Source organism: Oryctolagus cuniculus, chromosome 2, assembly GCF_964237555.1.
Source record: "Oryctolagus cuniculus chromosome 2, mOryCun1.1, whole genome shotgun sequence".
In the NCBI taxonomy this organism is placed as follows: Eukaryota; Metazoa; Chordata; class Mammalia; order Lagomorpha; family Leporidae; genus Oryctolagus; species Oryctolagus cuniculus.
Genome location: NC_091433.1, coordinates 193,469,381 through 193,481,835, shown reverse-complemented (window position 1 = coordinate 193,481,835; position 12,455 = coordinate 193,469,381). Strand labels below are relative to the sequence as shown.

The 12,455-nt window shown below is 54.7% G+C and overlaps 1 long non-coding RNA gene across 1 annotated transcript in view; it reads right to left on the bottom strand.

Annotated features, from left to right (window-relative positions):
* The window catches only part of LOC108176263 (uncharacterized), a 38,731-nt gene extending 27,552 nt beyond the window's left edge, over window positions 1-11,179 (bottom strand). Inside the window, exons 1-2 of the long non-coding RNA XR_011386974.1 lie at window positions 10,629-11,179; window positions 7,192-7,351 (exon numbers count right to left, since the gene is read on the bottom strand). This is a non-coding gene — a long non-coding RNA (uncharacterized lncRNA). The remainder of the gene's footprint in view (window positions 1-7,191; window positions 7,352-10,628) is intronic.
* Window positions 11,180-12,455: the final 1,276 nt, after the last annotated feature.

Genomic DNA, 12,455 nt, shown 5'->3' with positions numbered 1-12,455 from the left:
AGGTGCTTCCTCCCAGTCTCCCATGCGGGTGCAGGGCCCAGGCACTTGGACCATCCTCCACTGCCTTCCTGGGCCACAGCAGAGAGCTGGACTGGAAGAGGAGCAACCGGGACTAGAACCTGGTGCCCATATGGGATGCCGGCGCTATAGGTGGAGGATTAACCAAGTGAGCCACGGCGCCGGCCCCGACATCACCTCTTTCTAAATATTTCTCCTGGATCAGGTCCCCAGTCGCAAAGGCCCCTTGACACAGAGTCCACGCTCAAGCACCTGGGAACACAGGCACGCCTGACCCGTCCCCTGGGAGCCCTGGCCAGGCTCTGACTCGCAGGAGGGTTAGTGCCCAGCTTGTTGCCATCTGCACGCGTTCCCTCCAAAGTACCTGAGCCCACTCTGGGCCTCGGCCACCCAGGGACAAGTGAGGTGCAGATGGCACCCGACATGGCCACTGCACCACTCAGGGAAAATGCGGGAACCTCCAGCCACAGGGGGCGCGGCAGCCACACACCGGACCAAGGCTGCATCCCCACGCTGGATGGCGTGTGCAGCACTGAAGACCATGTGGTCAATGCATCCGCGACACAACACTTGGGCCTCTGTTGGGGTTTCAAGTGAGAGACGATCCTAGTGACAAAGCAGAAAGCAGGTTTCTCTGTGTCTGACCCCTGGGCTTGCCTCAGACCCAAGTCATCGCCGCCATCCACTCACCCGCTCATTCATTTACTCAGGCATGCATTACCTGTTCAGTGCACATCCTCCACAGACGGGGGCACCGACCCCGTGAGCCCAGAGCCCCGCACAGACATGCAGGCACCTAGGGCTGGGCGGGGGCTGGGCATGACCAGAGCCCAACAGAATGCAGCCTGGACATGTGCAGGAGCCAGGTGGACAGGGCCTTTCCTGCCGGCCAGGTTCACGAGGATGCAAGCCCGGGCTGTGGGGAGCTCTGCAGGGGTGCCTGGGACAAAGCCGTGTGCAGTGCAGATGGCAAGCCGGGCCCCTCCGCCCCCAAGCCCTAAGCCAGCCCCACTGCCCACACCGCACTCTCTGGTCACGTCCAGTAAAGGGTCAACAAAGCCGTTCCCGCCCCCTTTTTTGATTTAAGTCTGGTTGCTCTGGAAGAACCCTGGCTGATCCACCAGTCCTCCAGGCCCAGTTCCAGACCCTCTGGCCTGCAGAGAGGAAGACGGCCCGCCTCTGCCCATCAGCTGCAACTTCCTGCTCTTCAGGCCCACTCCGGAATCCCGAGGCTCCTCAGCCAGGCACCCGTCTCGTCTCATATTCTTCTGCCACTCGCCCAGGGCCCAACAGTAAAGCGTAGTAAATAGTTAATAGATGCGACTGTTTCTACAGCCTAAGTCCGGATGCCTTTGCTTCATTCATGGAACTTCCCCACAACCCATACATGCATCCCCATTCCCTCATTCAAACCCCGCATATTTTCCTGAGCGCCTACCACCTGCCGGCATCCGAGTACGGGTGACATAGGCATCCGTATGTCCCCATAGTCTAGTCGGAAGGGGGACAGACGAGGAATCAGATTTACGTCCTGTGTACGACAAAGCCCGGGCAAAGGACAGGACACCACACGGGCCCCCAGGAGGACACTGTTTGCCACGCGGCTTCCGGTGTTGGAGGAAGAGTGTGTGTGTATTCCCAGGGGCTGAACAACTTCCGGGAACGTGTACTGAGCTCCATCTGCAGCAGTCCCCAAGGACATGGCCACGTGACATTGGTCTAAAAACACCGGAATGACAGAAAGGCTGTGTACTATCCAACATCATAAATAAATAAGTTTGACAAATATGAAAGACCACAAACTCATGGCTCTCTTCCAACGTTAGTCCAAACACTTACTAATGCAAGGGGAGACATCCGCATCCATGCTTTCAGGGACGCACAGCCCGGTGGCCCCAGGAACTCATCGTCTGACTTCCGCAGTGAACCAACGGGAAGGCTCAGTCTTGATTCCTTCGGGAATCCCAGAGCAAAGTCCCCCGGCAAATCCTCGGGCGACCCGCTCTCTGCCACACGGCCCCCTGGACATAACCGCACACCAGCGCCTTTTCTGCCTGCTGCTTTGTCTGACTTGGGAGGGCGAAGGCTCGAAACCGGATCCACTGCGTGGAGAATGTGCATGGCGTATCAAATCAGCAAACGTGTACGCATCCCTTGCTAAGCACTGTGACCAAATTTATCATCTGCTTAGAATCCTACAGTGTCGGTGATGACAGCCTCCTAACATGGGGGTTGGCACCGCCTGGTTGTGGGTCCTGCAGTGCTCATCCACCCAACACCCGTGTCCTCTACTCTGGGAGGAGGACTGTGCTGGTCCTTTACGGCCCCCACCCCACTCAGTCCACCTGGTAGGGATGCACCTAGCAAGAAGCCCCAATGCTCAGAACGGAGAGTGCCCAGGCCTGGGCGATCAGAATCCCCCTTCACCTTGGCACCTAGGCCGAGGGACAGGTGGCCCAAAGTGGGTCTCCCGGAAACTGGAGGAAGCAAGAGACTGGAGCTTCCTTTCCACTGGTTGATCTGACCCAGGAGGACTAAAGCCTGGGGCAGCCCGGATCCACTGCACAGACAGCGTGCACCCGAGTAGGAAGCCACAGGTGGGCAGAGGTCGGGACCCGTGACCTCATGAACCAGAGCTCAAGCTCACCACAGGGAGCTTCAACCCTGCTACCCTGAAACTTCTCGACTGCAGGAACCAATAAACGCCTTTCTCTGGCTTAAGCGATAGAAAATAGTCTCTGCTGTTTGCACGTCAGGCCGTCCCACTGCGTGCTGTGTTGGGTTCGCTCAGCTGTGGGGTGGTCCCCAGGGCAGGGCAGTGGGCGCAGGTCCTCCGCATTGTGAATTTCCTGAGCCTGAGCAGGCTCTGGGCAAAGAATGGGTTCAGACGAAGCCCACAGAAGGAGGATTCAAGCAGATGGTCACTTACTAACAGGCTAACAGCTGCCAGTCACTGAGCAGTCACTAGGAGCAGACCACCGCACACTTACCCACGTGCATCCCTTGTGTGTGTGGTCCCCTCCACGGCCCTGCAAGCTGTGCCCAGGAATGGACCCTCTGCCCAGCCAGGGGGTGGGGTGGGGGGAGGGGCTTCCTTTTGCCCAGTGAAGGTCCCATTGATGAGGGAGTGTGAGGAGCATCTACGCTGCCTGGCCCAGCCCGGCCTGGCCCTAAGCACCATAAACAGCACTTTCTGTTTGGGGCCATCATGGTCTTGCCTTAATGGCCAACTCGCCACCAGGACATTGGAGCAGGGAGGTGAGGGGAGCGCACAGAGCTGACTGAGCTGCACCAGCCGGGCCCAGAGAGACCGCAGCTGGCAGCTCCACCAGGACACACCGGAAACATCTCTCCCTGAGCAAGAAACGAAACGGGTGGTCCCCATGTGCCACCAACATCTGCATCCGCAGGCAAGGACTCCCCAGGCCACGAACAAAAGCCACAACAAGGACCGCCAGGCGTGCCAGAGGAGAGACGCCTTCCAAAAGGAAAGTGGCGGTGCAGGCTGAGCCACCACCTGCCACACCAGCATCCCTCGTGGACGTCAGTTCTAGTCCCAGCTGCCCCACTTTCAATCCAGAACCTGAGAAAGCAGCGGAGGACGGCCCAAGTGCGTGGGCCCCTGCATCCATGTGGGAGACCCTGATGGAGTTCCAGGCTCCTGACTTCAACCTGGCCCAGCCCTGACCATCACGGCCATTTTAGGAGCAAGCCCGCAAATGGGAGATATGTCTCTCTCTTTCCTTCCCTCTCTGTGATTCCGCCTTTCAAATAAATAAGTAAATCTTTAAAGACAAGAAAGTAGCATTGCTGGGCTGCTGTCGTGTGAGAGGCGGCTGAGCGCAGCTAACACGGGCACGGAGAGCGATTCCGGAGGTGTGCGACGCCGCTCACAGCCGTCATATGCCATTTTCTGCGTTTCCGTCGTAACTGTGAGATTTGTCAACCTTTCAAATGTAAAACTTGTTGTGATTTTCCCCCATTCTCAATAAAATGTAGCTTCAGCAGCAGCTCATTGCGCATTCGTAGATTTGGGCCATGATTTTGTTTCTTGGAAGAGAGCATCGAAAACTACACCAGGATACTTCCACCAGTTCATGGAAAACGAAACTAAAACACGGGTTCATTCTGGCTTTAAGAAGATTAAAATGCGGCCATGGTTTGCCCATGAACATTTTGAAGACCCCCGAATGCACGGATTGCGGCACTGTGAACTTCGTTTCGCTCCGTTTCTCACAGTTTTTGCAGTGACCTTGCATAAGCTCCGCGTCTCCCTCTCCCCCCGCCGCCGGCCTTGAGAAACTGCACCGCGCCATGAGGTCCCCAGGACCCATCCGCGCACCTGCAAGTGAGTCCCTTAGTGACCAACAGAGTGAGGGGACACGCTTTGCTCTAGTACTGACCTCTGCATACGTGCCATGTGATGGACTGCACCAGGCGTGGGAGCCCTGTGCACCCCCCTAGAGGGGCCTCCATAGACCCAGCTGCTGCAAAAGCTGCCTCTGAAAGCCCCAGGAGGAAGGGGGCAATTGTCCAAGTGATGGGCCAGCTGCCATGTGTGGCATCTAAGGCTGCCACGAGGCCACAGTGCCCTGAGCAATGCCCCGCCGTGCCAGCTCGGTGCGTCAGAGCCCCAGGGGTCAGTCCTCTCAGTCACTGAAGGCGAGCCAGGCGTGCCCACGGCTGTGCAGGCCCTGACATCCCAGGGCCCAGAGCCCACCCACAAGGGCCAGGTGCCCAGGAGTCTGCCTTGCAAGTAGGAGCCGGGGGCATGGCGAGGAGGGGCTCTCCCTGAGGCTTCCCTCTTCACCTCTCAGCTAGGCCTTGTTCCACGCAGCAGTGGAGGGGAATCAGGCCTTCCCTGGTCTCCACCTTCAGGACAGGTGGGCGGGCATCAATATGAGGACGGTCCCCTCGGGAGGGAGACCTCATGCCAAGGGAGCCGGCAGAGGGGCAGGGCAGGGCCACAGGCTGTGCAAGGGGCCAAGGTGGCCATGGCAAGGGGCTTCTGCCGCGACTCCGTTGCCTCCTTTCTGACTATAGGGAACTTGAAATGTTCGTGGGCAGACGATGCAAAAAATTCTGCAATTCTGCGTCTTGGCTCACTAGGCTAATTCTCCGCCTGCGGCGCCGGCACACCGGGTTCTAGTCCCGGTTGGGGTGCCAGATTTGGTCCCGGTTGCCCCCCTTCCAGGCCAGCTCTCTGCTGTGGCCCGGGAGTGCAGTGGAGGATGGCCCAAGTGCTTGGGCCCTGCACCCCATGGGACACCAGGAGAAGCACCTGGCTCCTGGCTTCTGATCAGCACGGTGTGCTGGCCGCAGCGGCCACTGGGGGGTAAGCCAACGGAAAAAGAAAGACCTTTCTCTCTGTCTCTGTCTCTCTCTCTCTCACTGTCCACTCTGCCTGTCAAAAAAATAAAAAATAAAAAATAATTCTGCAATCCATGCACACAAGGCATCCTCACAAAGTCTGTAATTACGTGTTATGAAGACAACGGTGCATGGATTTCCAGAGAAAATGTTTTGTGCTAAAAAACTTATCCTTCGGGGCCAGCGCTGTGGTGTAGCGGGTAAAGCCACCGCCTGCAGTGCCAGCATCCCATATGGGCACTGGTTCCAGTCCCAGCTGCTCCACTTCTGATCCAGCTCTCTGCTATGGGGTGGGAAAGCAGTAGTAGATGGCCCAAGTCCCACCTGTGTGGGAGACCCAGAAGAAGCTCCTGACTCCTGGCTTCGGATCGGTGTAGCTCTGGTGTTGCTGCCAATTTGGGAGTAAACTAGCGGATGGAAGATATCTCTCTCTCTCTCTCTCTCTCTCTCTCTCTCTCTCTGCCTCTCCTTCTCTCTGTGTGTAACTCTGACTTTCAGATAGAAAAATTAATTAATTAAAAAACTTGTCCTCCAAGCCCATTTTCCCACAGAATGTTGAAGCCCCTTCGTAGGAGCAAATATGTGCGCTTCTGCGTGAGAGAGAAGACTGAGCCCCTCTGTTCCACCTGCTCTCGCCCCAGGGCTGCCTGGCTCAGGACAGCCCACGGCTACGTCCTTACTGCTTTAGTCTAGTTCCACAGCTGAGCACAGTGACTGCTGGACCACAAGGGTATGGACGCCTTTTAGTGACTTAAAAGACATTGATTAACAGTGAGATAATACAGAATCATCAAATAGTTACAGTCATGGCTGCACGAAATTTCTGAAACGTAAGAAGTGCATATCTGGGGCTGGCATTATGGTGCTGATGCTTGGGACACGTGCATCTCATAGCACAGTGCTTGGATGGAGTCCCACCTCCACTTCTGACCCAGTTTCGTACGAATGTGCACCCTGGGAATAGCAAGTGATGCTCAAGGACTTGATGGGGTCCCTGGCACCCACACGGAGACTCAGATGGGGTCCCTGGCGCCCACACGGGAGACTCAGATGGGGTCCCTGGCGCCCACACGGGAGACTCAGATGGGGTCCCTGGCACCCACATGGGAGACTCAGATGGGGCTCCTGGTCCCTGGTTCCTGGTTCCTGATTCATGGAAGCCTCAGCTATTGCAGGCATTTGGAGTGCGAGAGAGCAGAGTGCTCCCTCTCCCTCTCTCCCTCTCCCCCCCCTCCCTCTCTCTCCCTCTCCCTCTCTCCCTCTCCCTCTCCCCTTCCCTCTCTCTCTCTCCCTCTCTCTTGCTCTTTCGCTCCCTCTTGCTTCCTCATCCTGTCACTCTGCTTTTCAAATAAACATTTTTAAAAAAAAAAAAGTGCACATTATTTTTGCAGGAGAAAAATCTGTAAAAGGGACATAGTCCTGAATCATTGCAAACACTCCCCTGGGATTTGTCCATCAATAACATGTGTCCCCCTGTTTTTTTCTGAAAAAAATCTAATAATTAAGTTGCTGATGCACACACGCTGCTCATTACCCTGTCTGGCCACTGAGATTCAATCAAAAGACGCCGAGTCACCTGCTCCTCCTGGGAAGGTCTGTTCCATCTGGAGCTCCACGATGAGCAGAAGCGCAGATGTCAGAGAAAAATGAGTCCCACCGCGCGGCTCCTCTGCAGGTGAGCAGCTCCCAGAAGTCAGCTATCAGACAAGAGGCGCTAGCAAGCAGGAAGCCCGGGGCTGAGATAACACAGAGAGTGCACCTAGGCCAAGGCTGGATAAACAAGCGAAGCAAACCTGAACTCACCAAAGACAGGGGCCCTGACAGCGACGGTGGAGGAGGACTCCAGGTGGGAGAAGTCCCCACAGGCAGCCGCGGGCAGACGCCATAGATCCTCCTCCGCGAACGTCACGGCTCACACGGCCACGCGAACCAGGCTGCCTGTTCTCGGCGTCCCCGGTGGTCCCTGTAATCACATTAAGCCGCTGTGCTTTCTAATCATGCTATTCTAGATTCTGATGAGCAATCACGTCCGTCCCACCAGGATCCCAACTTCATCCACTACACACAGAACAGTCCCGAAGATTCGGTCATTGAGAACATGACACACTTAGCACCACCCGCGGTACACACAGATGAGGATGGGCCTCCAGGTTTGAACCATAGGAAGGGAAGTTAAGCCTTACTTATCAATGTATATACTTCACAGCATAAAATATTTTGAGAATTTTAGCATGAGGCATCAACTGTCTTAGGAATTGAAAGCTTTAAAAAGATTTTCATGTAAAATCTATCAAATCTGTGTTTCAAACAGAAAATGAAATATGTAACTACCAGGGTGTAAGAATTCACAAATCACAGTTATTTCTTCATTTCAAACAGTTTCATTTGATAACTTAGTTTATAAGCAGTTTCTAAGCCACCTAAAATTAGTTAACAAAAATTTTTGGGTTTAGGGGCTGGCGCTATGGCATAGTAGGTTAAGCATCCATCTGTGGCACTGGCATCCCACTTTGGGTGCCAGTTCGAGTCCCACCTGCTCCTCCTCTGATCCAGCTCCCCGCTGATGGCCTGGGAAAGCAGTGGAAGACGACCCAAGTGCTTGGGCCCCTGCACGCACGCCGGAGACCCAGAAGAAGCTCCTGGCTCCCGGCTTTGAATTGGCACATCTCTGGCCGTCACTGCCATTTCGGGGTGAACAGCGGATGGAAGACCTTTCTCTCTGATTCTCCCTCTTTCTCTCTGTAGCTGTGCTTCTCAAGTAAATAAATAGATCTTTAACCAAAAAAAGGGAAAGGTTATTTTAATATTTTTATTACGATATCATTTATATCTAATAAAACACACAGGCGTTAGGTGTTAACAGTTCCGTGTTTTGACAAATACACATCCTCATTTAGCCCACACCTCTGTCAGTGTATAGAACCCTCTATCAGCACAGTAAGACTTGTTGAGTATTTAGAAGTCTGTTGGCTTTCAAGCCTCGCTCTGGTCCCTAACCCCTCCTGCTCCCAGCCCAATAAGCACTGCTTGGTTTCTGTCACCACGGATTGGTTTAACCTAATGTGAGCATCGCACAAGTGGAACCATGCAGTGCACACGCTTGTGGGACTTACCCAGGAGGCCGCAGTCATTTGTTCCTTTTACTGATGAATGGCACCTATGAGGTGAACGTGCCACAACACGTGTCAAGACAGAGAATTAAAATAATAACACACGTTGTAGTATGAGAATCCTTTCCAGAGTTTGGACTTTTCTATATTTAAAGTAAAGCACTTGATAAACGGGGAGACTCCCAGTTTAAATACGGAAGAGTAAAGAAGACAGCTCGGCCCTCTCGCAAAGACAGCCTGTGAGTGTGGACTAGGCTGAGACGTGGGGGCGACCCCACAGCCTGTGAGTGCGGACTAGGCTGAGACGTGGGGGTGACCCCAAGCCTGTGAGAATAAGGAATGAGGCTGACTGCAGAGGAGGTGAACCAGGAGAGAAGATTCCGCGGCTGCAGACCGGGACAAGGGTCATAGGGCAAAGGTTGTAGGGGAGCGGCTTGCTTTGCTGGGTACGTCAGCTTCCCTTGTCAGAGAAGGGGTGGCAGGCAGTAGGGGCTTCATGGACTGAGTCTGGCACAGGCAGGATATGGTGGCCTGGATGGGAAATCAGCCAGAGACGCCACCCATGCAGGAAGCAGTCTGTGGGAGAGGCAGGAAGTAGAACCACCATGGGTGCAGTGTCATTTGAGAATTTCAGGTGCCTTTTTTTTTTTTTTAATTTTTGACAGGCAGAGTGGACAGTGAGAGAGAGAGACAGAGAGAGAAAGGTCTTCCTTTGCCGTTGGTTCACCCTCCAATGGCCGCCGCTGCAGCCGGCGCACCGCGCTGATCCGATGGCAGGAGCCAGGATCCAGGTGCTTTTCCTGGTCTCCCATGGGGTGCAGGGCCCAAGCACCTGGGCCATCCTCCACTGCACTCCCTGGCCATAGCAGAGAGCTGGCCTGGAAGAGGGGCAACCGGGACAGAATCCGGCGCCCCAACCGGGACTAGAACCCGGTGTGCCGGCGCCGCAAGGTGGAGGATTAGCCTATTGAGCCACGGCGCCGGCCCATTCAGGTGCCTTTCAAAGGAGCAGCTGGAACAAATGCTGTCAACAGGCCATGTGCTATGAGGAATCCCTGCGATCCTGTCCACACCAGAAGCACCTGCCTCATTCACATACAACAGGTGACCAAAAAGGAGCCAGCACGCCTGTCGATCAAAACGCTGCAGGAAAAGGAATTAAAACAAATGAGAGACAAACCTCAACCAGAAACCCTGTACTGCAGGCGTGGGTGCTGGCCAAGGGATTAAGAGACCGACCTACAACATCCACGTCAGAGGGCCTGGGTCTGCGTCCCAGCCCGGCTCCCACGTCCACGGAAGCCAGAAAGTGAGGAGTCAACTACTTACCTCTGCGCCGCCCACACAGGAAATCTACACTGAGTTCCTGGTTTCTGGCTCTGGCCTGGTCCAGCCCCAGCCAGGGCAGGCTTTTGAGGAGTGAACCAGAAAATGGGAGACCTCCCCCTGTGCCTCTATCTCCCTATTTTTCTCCCTGCACTTTCAAGTAAATGAAATGGAAACATCAAAATTTTTAAAAGTGGAATAAGAAAACCATTACTATGAAGAAGAATAAATATGTGATCTGTAACATATCACCACATATTTCAAAGAATTAAGAAGCCATTGCCTTGGCAAAATACGACCTCAAAGTAAATACAAGAGCTCGGGAAATGGTGGCTCACCCAAAGCAGGAGTGAAGACACTTTGGCAGAAAACATGTGGGAAGGGAAAACTAACCCATCGCCACAATGAAGGCCCAGCTCGCAACAGCAGGGAAGCCACTGAAAACCCAGCAAAAGACAAAGCAACCAAAAGGTGTCTTGGGCGACGGCTCAACCCACTGCACCACAATACCAGCCCCCAGCCCTCTGCTCCCACCACATCCGCAGGGACTGCGGTAGCGCCCAGCCTCTCCAGACACTGTTCTCACAGCCAGAACAGACTCTGTCCCCACAGTCTGTCCCTGCAAGAGACCCTGCCCCCGCGAGGACACCGCCAGGCGGGCCTTGTCTCCGCATTCGTGGCACCCGCTCCGGGGCCCAGAGTGCGTGGTTCCAGGATTGCCTGCTCTCCCGGGACCCAGCTCCACCCTCCGGGAGCTGGACAGCCCATCCCCCATCTTGCTGAAATCCCCCCAGCACTGCTCACCTGTCACGCAGCATGGGCAAGATGTCCCCACGGCAGTCAGGAGCACTGACGAGCTGCAGGATGTCCCTGGGCCACACCACCCTTTACCAGCTGCCTACCACGTCCCAGCATTTCACCAGAAACATAAACTCAGGAAACAGGAGTTCAGGGTAAAAAGGAGAAAAGCCTCCGAGTACGCGGAAACCAACAGCGACGGCGAGCGGACGGAACCCTTCGTCAGGGACGCGACTGTCAGCGTGACCCCAGGACTTTCCTCCTACCTGTGACTCATCCTGAAACCCTAGCGCGCCCGTGTGCAAAACCACGTATGCGCATGGGTGAAAGGGAGCAGGCCCGGGCTAGGAAGGCCGACGCGGAACCAGAAGAAACCGCGGTCATCTGTTGTTTAGATTCAGCGACTCTCGCTTCACAAGAACGTGGCCAGTCGCTCAGCAGGTGGCTGTGTGTCTCGGTCACGGTCAGCCGCTCCCCCCAGACAGGGTCCCGAGCCCTCCGTGGCTCTTCCCTTCTGTCATTCGGGGCCTCTTTTCTGCTCGCTTGGTCATTTCAATACCAGCAAAAGCGCAGTGGAGGCCAAGAGAGATGATATCATACTACTCTCTTTCTAGTGGTGTTTCTCATAAAAGGCTTGAGGGGAAAGAGAGCTAAACTTAGCAGCCGAATAACCCCCAGGGCTGATGACTCAAGTCCAGGTTCTCCCAGCTGCCACAGCCGTCCCAGCCAAGTCAGCAAGTGCATCCAGACTCTGCCATCTCTCCAAGTGCGACTCGTGTTGGCAGATACAGGAGACCAGAGGTTTGAGCTTTGCTCTCAAAAAGTCTTCTTGAACTGTACAAGGTTTATGCTTGTGGAATAATTAGGAGCCATTAAGATGGGAAATACAACCAGTTTTTAAAATACCATAGACGTTGCGAGCATTGGCTGCACTCATGAGCCGGCTCCTCTCACCCATTCAACCACACGGTGGCCAAAGAGACTCAGCCCCGCGTCTCGGCTGTCCCTTCTTGCAATGTCTGAGGGGGCTTGAAAAATGGAAGCTGGAAGATAAGTTTCTTTGGCGCAAACAATTATTGAAATTCATGCAGTTTTCTCATATCACGTGTGTTCCCTGACTTTTAAAAGACCCCCTCAGATCACTACCAAGAGCAACGATCTTCCCAGGTTCAAAACCAGTAATGAGAGGAGCAGACGATCAGCCTGGGGTCTGAGAAGCCGCACTCCATGTTAGAGAGCCTGGGCTCTACGGCTGGCTCCCGCTCACGACTTCCGCTTCCTGCCAAGGCAGCCCCTGAGAGGCACCTGCTATCACTCAAGTGACTGGGTTCCTGCCACCCCATGGGAGACCTGGACTGAGCCCATGTCTGAAAATCTTTACCTTTCCAAAAAGCTTGAGAGGGTCAATGCCCCAGGCAGAGGAGAAACGTCAGGGCTGCGTTTTGGCTCCCTGGAGCACAGGGCTGCAGGCAGTGCCCTGCCCTTCACTGCTGACCACCTAACCGCAACAGTGTTGCTAAATAAAAGCTGTAACTCTTTAGCTTATTGTATCCAGTTGACATGCAGTGACAGAGAGAGAAGGAGGGGGAGATCACTCATCTGCTGGTTCACTTTCCACACGTCCTCAACAGCTGAGACTGGACCCGTCTGGGTCTCTCCCTCGGGTGATGAGAAACTAAGTACTTGGGCCACCAACTGCTGCCTCCCACAGTACACAGTAGCAGGAAGCTGGAGTCAGGAATGGGGCGAGTAATTGAATACAGGGGCTGTGGTGTAGGGTGTGGGGGTCAGAAGAGCATCTTAACTCTAGGCCAAATGCTGTCCAAGAAAGCT